At 33.4% G+C, this 13449-nt stretch overlaps 1 protein-coding gene across 7 annotated transcripts in view; it reads left to right on the forward strand.

Moving 5' to 3' along the window:
* The first annotated feature begins 7977 nt into the window (after positions 1–7977).
* Positions 7978–13449, forward strand: part of LOC141404370 (prostatic acid phosphatase) — a 44091-nt gene continuing 38619 nt past the window's right edge. The window contains exons 1-2 of one of the 7 annotated variants that reach the window (XM_073987920.1): positions 8033–8389; positions 8522–8860. The gene's annotated coding sequence lies outside the window, so the exon portion shown is untranslated. Of the gene's footprint in view, positions 8861–13449 lie in introns of all 7 variants that reach the window. The other 6 variants (XM_073987917.1, XM_073987918.1, XM_073987919.1 and 3 more) reach the window with 6 other exon arrangements.

The raw sequence follows: 13449 nt of genomic DNA on the forward strand, positions 1-13449 counted from the left end.
TCATTTTGTTTTGTTGGCAAACTTGATGTATATATTTTCTTGATATATATTGTAAATTCGTTTTTCATTTATTCGGCGACTTATATTAAAATTTTATGGATAATATTTTTGTCTTTGACGTCTTCTTTCTAGAATGAAGTTTTGTGGGACAAAACTTAATAAACTCAGATAAAGTACAACATTAACGCTAAAACGTCATTTTACTTTTGGCAGATTCCTGACGTTTAGGTACGATTTACAGTTTTGGTGTATTCGGAACCTATAGTAAAATTTTATGACAAATAATTTTGTAGAATATTTTGTTTTGATACGATCACATTTTAAATGAGTTTTTAAACGTTTTTGAAAAAAGGGTACCAAAAAGACCCGTTTAGTGACTCGCACGAGGGTTAATTTTTTTCATAAAAAGATACCCCGTATTGTTGTCAGTAATATTGCCAAAGACACTTTGTACCTAAAATGCAAAGATTCCAAGGAATCTGATGTCGTGCGATATCTCTTGAACAACCAATCTTGGAGCAACCAATTTGGTCCAAACTTTAGAGCTCCTAATATTTTGTCCAAGTTTAGTTTAACTTTTAAAATGGTCCGTATAAATCTGCTCCTAGAGTACCTCTCCCACATAAGTTCAACATTCTTGTTTAAGGGGTTGTGGCCTCTTGCAAATTTTACAAATCGAAAAACTTTTATTGACTCATTTTAATGTACAGTTAGAATCGAAAATGTTGCAAAAAATTTCGAGTCGATCGGACAAAAATTAGCTGAGATATGATCCTTACAAAGGAAAATTGATTCTGATTTGTGTGCAAATCGAAGTTTTATCCGCCGTTTTCTCGAAATGGCGCTTTTGAGTGCGGATGATCCGATCTTCATATGGTTTTGTGGGATTATTATACACATAAAAAGCTTGTCCTTAAGCGAGAGACTTTTTTAAACATTTTCTTTGACGGATTTATGGCGAAAAAAAACTGTCAAATTTTTTAGTTATAAACGAAATTATTTACTTTGACACCTCAATTTTTTTTAAATGGTTCTTCCGTTTCGCTTAAGAACAAGGTCATTAGTTCTTAATTATCCGACAAAAACATACGCTGCTCGGTTTATTCGTTTTGAAACTAAAGTGTGCACGACAAACTGCTTTAGTGGAAACAGAGTTTCGTATTTATTATTTTCAACATAAAAAATTCATAAGTAGCTCACGGTGTGACCTATCATCTTGTAAAATAGTTTGGTAGATTTCTATTAAAAAAATCATGAAAATTTGTTTTTTTCGTGCTCAACAAGTGACCATACCCACTAAGTCCAGTTTAGGGCCTGCTCGAAGATTCTTTCTGTTGACAGCGATATTATATTTTTCGTGGTCAAGTCTAGGCTTCTATCGGATAGATATATTTAATATATCAATTCACATGGGCTGAGGTATATCACTGTCGGCAAAGTCGACTGATATTTTTTATTTGTTAAGATTATATTAGGTAATTTAAGCACTTGAGGTATCCGTGGTCGAACATTTTTTGCACCTAAAATTGTGGACAGGAAAGGGAACTAATTATTCTATTTCATTTAAAAATATTTTATGGAGGAGGGTTTTAAAAGTTCGGCCCGGACGAACTTAAACCTTTTTTACTTGTTGTTCCTTAAATTGGTAGTGCTTAAGTTATGCCCACTTATATTTGCAACTTAAAATGTTTTGAATTTTAACTTTTTTTAAAATTCAGATTTTCTTAGGTTTGTGTTTTTAATAATACAGATATAATAAAAAAAAAATGAAAAAATTATAACTTTGTTTTCTTAAATAATTACCATTTTACAAAAATATACTCAAGGGCTGCTTAAGATTTGGCATATATATATACATAATTTTGTAGAAATGTTTAACTTTAATATGTCGAGGAGTTACAAACGGAATGACAAACTTACAGTGAGCGTCAAAATTAAGTTTCCACTTCTCAACATTTTTTTTTTGGTTGCATTATTTCACCGACATAGAGATATTATGCGTATAACATATAAGTGTAACTTTTTTTTAAGTATTTAGTGGTGAATTAAAATTCAAAAAATATTTGGCCCTTCCAACGTTTCTATAGGGAATAAATGAAGGTTGCCAAAATAATATTAATAATATATTGGATGAAAAACCCAACTACACTTTTTGTAGCGATAATATTTACTTTCAAAAAATATAAAATTATTGCACAATGTAATTAACTATTTCTTAATTTGACAAATTATTATATTAATAGAATCATCTTTATCTCCAAAAAAAAGTCAATTGACAGGTACATCATCACCATTTCCCCTCTCCAAAATGAAAATGCCAATTACTATATGAAATAAGTGTCGATTAATTTATGATAATTGCCTTTATTATATTAAATTTTTTATTGTAGATGTTAATTGTGTAACATTACGTGTGATTGTCAAACCCAAAAATGTCATAACAAAAACGACGCGTGGCCTACCGTAACAAATGATCACTTCATTTTAATGAGAGAATGCAAATGAATGCGAGAAACAAATTCCAAACACTTGTTCTACTCTCGGTCAATGAAAAATAGTCGAAGCTCAACTGAATAAGTGGTCTATCTGGCTAGTTGATAAAAAATCAGCTGTTTCTTGTTCACTTTTATTTGTTTTGTATACATTTCCTACATTGTTGTTGTTTACGTCTGCAAACGTCGTAAGCAGAGTCAATGTCTCAACTTTAGAACACATTTTGGTTAGCGATGCGAGACAAATAGTAGTGAGGAATTATTCACGAGAAAACATTTAATTGTTCTCCAAGCTTTTTGTCAGGGGAAGTATCCCAAGCGTTCAAATAAGAAATTATATGTTAAGATTTTGGAATGTTGTCGATATTTAATAGTGCGTTTAGATTTACGAAAGCCACTGGATACATACATATATTTAATAAATTCTCGTCATCCATTGTGTTTTATTTGACGTATAAACTATGTAATTGGCAATTGAAATCCAGTGGATTTAGGAAATCTAAACTTACTACACCTTTTTCAGATGTAATTCGAATTATTTTAATTGTTATTCGAGAATTCTAATTGTAATTCGTAACTTTTCATTTGTAATTCAAGAATTCAATTGTATTCGTTCACAAAATTGGGCGATGCGCGCAATAGTTATAGCGGTTTTTATTCTCATTTAAAGAAACAAATATTTAAAAATCTCTTATTTATTTTTATGAGAAAATTTATGCATAAATCGTTAACAGCATTCCATATCTATTCGTAGATGTTTAAATATGTACTAAATTTATTTTTATTTTAGAGCATGGCGGCGTTTGTTATTGGGATAGCTGTTACATTTTGGTTTTGTTGTTTTTTTAATAGTCTAGCTTAATCCCATTGTAGTTGTATTAATATTTTAAAGCAACTAATTTATTAGTTGGCATTGTTCACCAAGGGGTAAGGTAGGGAAGACTATTTTCGATTCTCGCCACCGGATCTCATAAGTTTCCTTGTTTCTTGTTTGTGGATATTCTCCACCGAAGTTATTTTTCAATAACTTCTTCAACAAAAAGCTTTTTATAGCCAAACATCAATTGTCAGCTCAAAGTATAAAGGTGAACAAAGAAAACACTTCAATGAGAAGTTTTTCTTTTCGCGAAAAATCAACAAATAAGAAAAAGCCTTCAAGTAAGTACTATAGCCATAGAACGGTACCGAAATAGCTGATATCTATATATATAAAAATGGTGTAAAAAATGTATAGTAATTCATAAAATGAGAACGACTAGGCCGATTTCTATAAAATTTTTTGTCAGTTATTCGTATTTTCGAGGAGAAGGTCTTTACGGAAGAAAATTTTGGAAAATCTCTCTGGAAAAGTCGGAAAATTGGAAAAATCGAAAATTGAGTTTTTGTATGAAATGTTATTCCTTTATAGCGAGACGAAGTTCGCCGGGTCCGCTAGTTTGGTATAAAGTTTTTGATAGGGGTATGAAACATTCCACCCGAAATGTGCCTCAATACACCATCGATGTGACTTAAATTTAGTATTTAAGCTGCCATGGATGTATAAAGTATTGCAGAAGAGAATTATCAATGTAAGCCCTTTTCAAAAACCCCCATAGAAGCGTACTTCCCGATTTTCGGTATTTTGAAGGTTGTGTCATCTAGGGTTTCGGTGGTGAGGTACATAGTTTTGGCACGACTCCAGACCAGTTTTTTCACGACTCCGGCTCTGACTGCAGGTAGACTCTGAGAGTGAATTCCTATACCACTAAATGAATAAAATGTGCACAATGTTTTAACTTGTTCCTATATTTTGGCGTATATAGGCTAATCTGTTAGTTTTTCCTTACATCTTCTTTAGAAGGAACATTTGGTCGAATATAATACTCAACTACAGGACATAAATACTTCAAAATTCTTATCTACATACATATACCCCACGTCAGTAGAATAGAACACCTAAATTTTTGTTAATGTTAGCTTGTTTATCCCAAAACCCATTAAACTACGTTTTTATACCCTCCACCATAGGAAGGGGGGGGGGGGGTATATTAAGTTTGTCACTACGTTTGTAACTACTCGAAACAATCATTGTAGACCCCACAAAGTATATATATTCTTGATCAGCGTGCAATTCTACATCGATATAGCCATGTCCGGCCGTCTGTCTGTCTGTCCGTCTGTGGAAATCACTCTAGCGTCCGAACGGTTTGACGTAGGTGGATGAAATTTTGGGAAAATCTAATAAATGTACGTAGGACTTTTGGTATTGAAAGCGGGCTATGTAGGTCCACGCTTTCGTGTAGCACCCATAAAAAATGACGCGTGACGCGTCGTCGTTTTAAGGAATTTTTAAGATATTTTTCTCATTTTACCCCCGAATTGGTTGTAAATTAGTATTTTGTGTCTCCAGAGACCAAAAAACATTCCTACCAAATTTGGTTTATATAGGTCCACGTTTTGGTACAGCCCCATATAACGCCACATATAAAGTACGCGTCATTTTAATATATTTTGAATGTATTAGTCCCATTTGACAACAGAATCGGTTGTAACTTTATATTTTGTGTTTCCAGAGGCTAAGAAATATTTCCACCGTAAAGTGTTTATATAGGTCCACGTTTTGATATAGCCCTCATAGGACGATATCTCCCGATTTTCGGTATTTTGAGAGTGTGGCCTCATTATCACACCGAGATGGCTGAAATTTGGTATTTAGTCTTCGTTGGGGGTATAAAACTTTCCCCCAGAAATTTTTAGGTATAGGTTCACGCCATCATATAGCCCCCATAGAACGGTACCTTCCGATTTTCGGTATTTTGAAGGTTGTGGCCACATTAATTCACCGAAATGGCTGAAATTTGTGTTGGAGGGTATAAAAAGTTCGGCCTGACCGAACTTAACGCTTTTCCTACTTGTTAATCTTTTAGGTATTTAAAGTCTATGATGTTCCGTATCAAACGCAGAAAAAATTATGTTTCTAGCTCTTCGCGAAATAATTTTCTGATCCATTTTCCGATAGTTCTATGAAAAATAGGCATTTATCTTTGGTCATCAGGGTAGAGCAGTCATTTTATTTTCGCGAATTTTTAAGATATTAACACCGAATTTTCTTCCTCTAATAATTTTTCACCAAATAAAACCTAAAAATATTTCCGCGAACACCGAAATAACAGCGTAAAAGGTTTTAAAATGACAGATAATTGAAACATCTCGGAATATCAATAGGTGTCGCGCAGTAATATCGTATTTCTGCACAATAAGGTAGAATATGACCCAGACAACCTCGACGGATCCAATCGAGTGCTTCGGATGCCGATAATATGGAATACTTTCAAAATAATTATTGAAAACGTCAAAATTTCTCATAAAAACCTAGATGTTTTCTTCAATAATATGATTTTTCAGCGAACAAGTCTTCCGTTTACAGGTTTGGAAATATGCTCCACATTTAGAGGAAGATAATCTGATATGAAAACAACCGTTATTTTAATACACTGAGGGAAATTTTAGTACTTTTTAAAAGCAACATACGAAACCTAAAGCCTCCATTTTCATGACTGTGTTTTCCCGCGAAAACGGAGCTTTTACATATGCGAGTTTAGTTAAAAAAAACTACTAAATCGTAAAATACGGTATGGAGATATTGTAACATAACCCTGTTGAGAACAGTCGCGGACACCGAAATAAGAACACATATAAAGTTCAAAGTCAAAACGTTGTGTTCAATTTGAAAAATGTGCCGAAATTTCCCTCAGTGTTTTCATATCAGATTATCTTCTTCTAAATGTGGAGCATATTTCCAAACCATTAAACGGCAGAGTTGTTCTCGGAAAAATCATTTTATTGAAGAAAACTTCTAGGTTCTTATGAGAAATTATTAGCATCCGAAGCACTCGATTGGATCCGTCGAGGTTGTCTGTGTCATATTCTATCTTATTGTGTAGAAATATGACATTACTGCGCGACTCCTATTGATATTCCGGGATGTTTCAATTATCTGTCATGTTAAACCCTTTTACGCTGTTATTTCGGTGTTCGCGGAAATATTTATAGGTTTTATTTGGTGAAAATTTATTAGAAAGCCTTGCTTTATCGACTGAAAGAAAATTCGGCGTTAATATCTCAAAAATTCGCGAAAATAAAATGACTGTTCTATCCTGATGACCAAAAATAAATGCCTATTTTTCATAGAACTATCGAAAAATGGATCAGAAAGTCATTTCGCGAAGAGCTAGAAACATAATTTTGTGTGTGTTTGATACGGAACATCATAGACTTTAAATACGTAGATTCATTGGTATTGGGATAAATAAGCTAACATTAACAAAAATTTAGGTGTTCTATTCTACTGACTTGGAGTGTATATTGTTGTTGCTGGATCTTACGTTGAAATAGCAACAAAATACAACTTAAAAAGCCTTTGTCGGTTTTACGGATTTTTTTCACGAGAATATTCTGGACAGAATTCTTCCGCATGAGAAAATCTTTAAGCTTTCAAAATATGTGAAAATGAAGGGGCAACGCAAATCGTAAGGACTACATACGGTAAAAATTATAAGAAATTCATGACCATGTTTTAAACTGAATGTAAGCCAATGTTGTAAAGCCCAATAAAAGCCATTTTTCATGATTTTTTCTGAGAAAACTATGAAACATTTTTGATAGATTTTTTCTTCATCTGAAAGTGGAAAATATTACGAAAAAATTAAGTTTTTTGGCAAATGGTCGCCTACGAAACCCTGTTTTTTTTTAAGCATTTTGCGGTGCCAACTCTAGCTCAAAAACTAATAAACCGATTGTCATATATTTTTGTGGCCGATTTCTAAATGTCATTTCGAGAAAACCACGTTTGTAGTTTATATGCTGCACACAAAATACAGTAAATGTTTCCCCTCCAACGCTCATCGATCAACTTGAAAATGCGCAGCTTCCACGCAAAACAACTTTTAAGGTCAATATTTTGTGCCACGTTCAAAAACACTTGATTTTATACAAAATAATTTAATTTGTATAATATACAATCACAGTTCGCGTGTTATAAAAGGGTAAATCTTGAGTTAAGCTATGTTAAATTTCAACAAAAAAAAAAAAAAAAAAAAACAATGCCCATATATTCCTGACTATACACAAAAGTAATAGTATTCGCCTTCGTCAGCATTTTATCTGCCGATTTCCGAGACGTTATACCCTCATTACATCTCGGAAACTGGCAAAAAATGATATTTTCTTAGTGTTCAGCTTTCAGGTTAATCAAGCAGCTCTTGATCGAATTTTATGTTTATTCTCTCAATAGGTCTTAGAAATTATATTTCCACCATTCAAATAAAACTACTATACCCATTTATCAAAGTTTCACTACAGTACATATGTATCATACAAACTCGTTCTATCAGCGCACCTTCCCCAAACGCACACCTACCTATCAGCTGGTTTTATGAGTGCATTAAATATGCTTTTTTATCAGAGTCAAATTTTGTTTATCATTTCTCACTTCAAAGAATACAATGAATTATCAGATTAATACGACAGACAATAAAAAAAGCAGACCTCCACTACTCGACAGTCTAGCAAAAGTTATTGGTGGAACAAAGTGGATAACACAGTTTTTACTATGAAGTGTCGAAAAGCAAACGTGAATTAAAATAGAATTAAAACGATAAAACAAAATAAACAAAAAGCAACAACAAATAAAAAGCCTTTGTTAGAAAACAAAATAAAACTAGTGATAATTTATACAATTTTCTAAATCTAAAATTTAATTGTTAAATTGTTTGGTATTAATGCAAAAAAAATACAACAAACTAATTTATGAAAGGGTAAATTAAGTTATCAGCAATGTGATATGATTTTACATACTAATATGTGTGTAAAAAATGCTGGCTTTTATGTCTAAGTGAAATTATAGTGGTGTACTAAAAGTATGACACTCATTTTAAGTAATTAATATTTTGTAATTATTGATATTTGCTTACTTAATTCGTATTCCCAGATTTGGAATAAAATTAATTGCCGTTTAATATTATACCGACAATTTCCTGATTCACCTACAGCAATATTATATGCGACATTTATCATTTTGTTATTGAGTGACGATGTTGACAAGTAAAAGTTTACACTTATTCTCACCCCAATACCAATCAAACATTTGCCGCAAGAAAAATTGCCTAATTATAAGATCCAATATTTTCCCTTTCACGTGAGATTTATTTGCATCAAAGTGTTTGTCTTGAACTTTTGGCGGGTTAATTTATTTTTGCTACTTCCCATACTTTTTTGATCGCATGCACATATAATTGCACGTGTAGTATTATAGTACTTATATAGAGTATATCTGACGTGAGGATGTTTTGTATTTGAATCATTTGTTCGTCGCAAAGCAGCGTCTACAGGTCAGTACTACTCTTCTTTTTATCTTAAAACTGCTGTAATTAGTTTGAAAATGTTCAAGTAAATTGTCTGTAAATTTGTGCATTGTAGAATAGTGAAACCCCCATATTATAACGTAAACAAGTAAGAACGGCTTTAAGTTCGGCCGGGCCGAACTTTTTATACCTTGCACCGCAAAGTGTATTGAAGTGAGTAGGAACAAATAATTTCTTTTGATACTTTACTAGTACTAAGGTTTTTTTTAATAATTCAATTAATTCATAAGTTTTAATTCACAATACCTAAATGTTGTCCCATCGCCTTATATACTTTGTAGATGGTATGAGTTCTTCCTCCATGCTAAGGCTTATTCCTCGGAAATCATTTTATATTGACAATTTCCTGCTAAGAGGTTTTCTATCAATTGAGAGTCCAAAATACTGAGTTAAATCCACTTCAGAATGAAACTGTAGCAAGACCCTTTAAAAGTGATCACATGGGGCGTCCTGGTTGTTCTTTCCAAAACATGGACAAATGCTAACAATGTTCTGAATTAAGCTTTAGTATCCTGTGACAAAACGCAATATCAAATTACAGCAATCTCGGTTCGTAAGTTTGACAAAACCCCGCGAAAAACATAAAATTGTGCAATATCGGTTTAGGGGGATTAGACCCAAACCTGCATATATATGGATAGTTTTATGCTAGTAAGCTTTTTATCTTCTGGGAACACAAACTACCATTAACCAACCAATTCGGTAGAAAAATGAGACTATAATCCACAAAAATGATTAAATCTGGTGGTACCATTATATGGGGGCTATACCAAAACATGGACCTATACTGTCTGATTTTATACCCCCAATGAAGACTAAATACCAATTTTCAGCATTTTCGGTGCGATATTGAGGCCCCAACCTTCACACGACCCAAAATCGGGAGGTACCGTTCTATTGGATTAAACATATGAAAACGTGGACCTATACCAACAATTCTCTTCTGGAATGTTTAGGCGTGATAATTACGCTAAACCCTTAAAAATCACCAACTAATTTCAGGTGGAACGATTTATACCTCCAATGAAGACTAAATACCAAGTTTTAGCCATTTCGGTACAATACTGAGGTATGAACTTTCAAAATACAAAAAATCGGGAGGTACCGTTTTATAGGGGCTATATGAAGAAAGACATTGACCTATACCGACAAATTTCAGGTGCAAATACAAAGACTAAATACCAAATTTCAGCCATTTCGGTGGAATAATGAGGCTAAAACCCTAAAAATACGGAAAATCGGGTGGTACCGTTATATGGGGGGAATATCAAAACGTGGACCGATATAGCCGATTTTTCAATACCAAATATCCTAGGGGTAATATAAACTTCTGTACCAAATTACAAAGCTCTATCTTAAATATTGCGAGCTGTATCTTGATTTAAAGAGGCGAACGGACAGGCGGACGTGGTTATATCGACTTAGAATTTTATGATGGTCTAGAAAATATATATACTTTATAGGGTCTCCGACGAACATTTTAAAACACTGGTGATTGTGAGATTTTACAGTTGTATGAAAGTCTTCATAGTGAGATACTAAATGCTGATTTAAAATAATAATTAGCACGATTAAACAGTGCCTGAACTTTCGTTTTCAATTAGTAAAGTGGTTACATATACTGTGAAATTTTAACAAGTAAAACAGTGTAAAGTTCGGTCGGGCCGAGTTTAGCAATTTCGGTTGGATGACGTGATGAATACTAAAAAATTATCAATACCAAAAATAAAGAAATAAAAAAAAACCATGTAAAAGAGTATGCGATCGCTTTGCCGATAGAGATATATCCTCAGCCTGTGTGAATTGAAACTTTAATCTATCGACAAAAAGAATCGAATACCGGCTACGCGACGAAAATCCTGTTCCCCAATAATTATCTATTAGGCTGTTTTCAGATCTTATTTCATTTTTTGTCGATAAATAGCGCGCCCTCCAGTCATTTTAATTGGTGACCGCATAACTTAGAGGGCATGGACTTGTCCGCGAAAAACATAATATCGCTGTAAACATGATCACAAGGAGTAACATCGGTATACTTTTCCAAAGGAACTTCAGAACACAATATATACTAAACTACCCTAAGGAGAACCCCTTTATAGACCATTTTGAAATTAAACCACATTTGTACGAAATATTAGGAGATCCACCAGTTTAAATCGAATCGTTTGCCAATCATGAATGCCAATTTTGGACACAATCGGTTTATCCGTACGAGAGACGGACGGACATGCTTTATCGAATCCAAATTGTCTGAAACAGATTTCGTCCAAACATACATTTTGCCTGTATGAAAATGTATATGGTAACAAGTAAGAAAAGTCTATAGTCGGACGGAGCCGACCATGGGATATGTACCCTATATCATTATCCCTGGACAATCGCTCTCCACGGAACTTCTTTTCAATGATTGTTAAAATTTAATTATCAAATATCAAAGATGTAATGTATAATACTTATTACCAAAACCAAAAAGTTATCTAGCATGACAAAGACATTTTTGTAGCAGGAAAGGAAAATTTAGTTCACACAAACTAAAATGTAATGATGCCCACTTATGTAGTACTACTACTTCCATTGTTTAACCGCTACGTTATTGAAATTTTTACCAATTTCACACAAATGTTTCAGTCCATTTAACCCGCTAAGTATTATCTGATCTTTACGTTGGTTTGTACGCTTCTTCTCATCATAAACTCAAACTTTGTTTAAAATTTTGCGGGTTATTATTTTGACCTACAGAGCCGCTACAAAATTGGTTAAAGTTTTGTTTTTGGTCCATTTCATTCCCTGAACATTTCACGATCATCAGCAAAAACTAATCATTTCTATTCTGGCCCGAACCCAACCTCCTTAAAAAATTCGTTACAATCGGTCCATAATTGCGGCCTTAAGCTTGTTTAAAATTTTTAATGGACGCACACACATCGCTAAATCGCTTTATCTCGTCGAGATATGAATTTTGGCATACCAAATAAGGGGTCTAGGACGAATATTTCGTGGTGTTACATAAACTTTTGGAGAGACAATAAGTGGCATGGGATAAAAATATGGTTCTCTACACAGAACCCATTACATATTAGGCAGTAGGCCCGTTATCTAGCAAACACTTTATTGCAATTTACATCAGAGGAAAGGTCAGTAGTTTTTTCCCATAAGTAGGCTACTTTGCGAAATATATATGTCCTCAAGGAATTAAAATATCGACCAAAAATAAAATTTTTATATTTTTCATACAAAAGTAATGGTCCATTTCACCCGCTAAAGAATATCAGATCATCATTCAAAATTGTAGGCATCATTTTCGACCTATACTCTTACCCGGTGCAAAATTTCGTGACTATTGATGTATAATTGCGACTTCTAGCGAGTTTATTATTACACTACAAACAAATAACGGAATATATTAGGCTGTAACTCTGTTATCTGATCATGCACACGAACATAATTGGCATCAATTGAAAGGTCAAGCGTTCCACTTTCAAGTATATCTCACTTGTCCGGAATGTCACTTCCAGGAATTAAGATATAAGCTGTATATTAAAAATTTTCACACACAAGTTTTGGTCCATTTAACCCTCTAAATATTATCCGATCGCCATCTCAAATTGCAAGCTCTCCTTTGGGATATACTCTTTCCTTATTTAAAATTACGCGTTGATCGGACTATTATTGGGACCTACAGAGCCGCTAGAAAATTGGATAAATATTATGTTTTGGTCCATTTCACCCGCTAAATATTTCACGATCATCACCAATAAGAATAGGGATCTATTCTGATCTGAACCCGACCTCCATACAAAATTTCGTTACGATCAGACAAACGGACGGACGGACACGCATCTCAAAATCGCTTTATCTCGTCGAGATATGAAGATTGGTATACCACATTGGGGGTCTCCGACGAATATTTCGCGGTGTTACATGAATTTTTAGCAAAACAAACTTATAATACCCTTTTCCACATTGGGTATTCCATAGGGTATAAAAACCAAAAATGTTTTATAATCGATGAATCAGAGATTCACCCTTTCAGAATTCGCGAACTATTAACGTATTCTATATAGTATGACTGCAATTCTTTAAAATGAAGTGTTTTAGGAGGGATCCCATAATATATACCATTAAAATTAATTTTCGTGGAAGCTGTGTTGGCATCAATGTAGAAAAATGGGTAAAAATGGGTTGGAGCGAACAAGTTTTTTATGTTCCCTTCCGATTAATGGCTTAACCTTACATTTCATAGACCTATGCCCAAAGAAAGATTCAAATAATGCTCCATGGGCAACATAATACTAGTTTATGGTTTTTTGATACATCCACTGAATTCACCTAAAATTGATGCTGACATTTTGAAGCCGGAATTTTGGGTTTTTTTTTAATTTTTTTTAATAATCCGGACGAGCAACAATATAATATTCCAAACTCATAGTAGAATTATAGAACTCGCGATTTTACATCGTCTAATGTATATATAATGAGTGTGCTCCTAGCATCCTAGTAATTGGAGTCTAAAGACCAAAATCGTATGCGTGAATTTTCTTAAAAAAACCTATTTT

Source organism: Musca autumnalis, unplaced genomic scaffold (genome assembly GCF_047663935.1).
Source record: "Musca autumnalis isolate F117 unplaced genomic scaffold, ASM4766393v1 scaffold_4, whole genome shotgun sequence".
Taxonomy (NCBI): Eukaryota; Metazoa; Arthropoda; class Insecta; order Diptera; family Muscidae; genus Musca; species Musca autumnalis.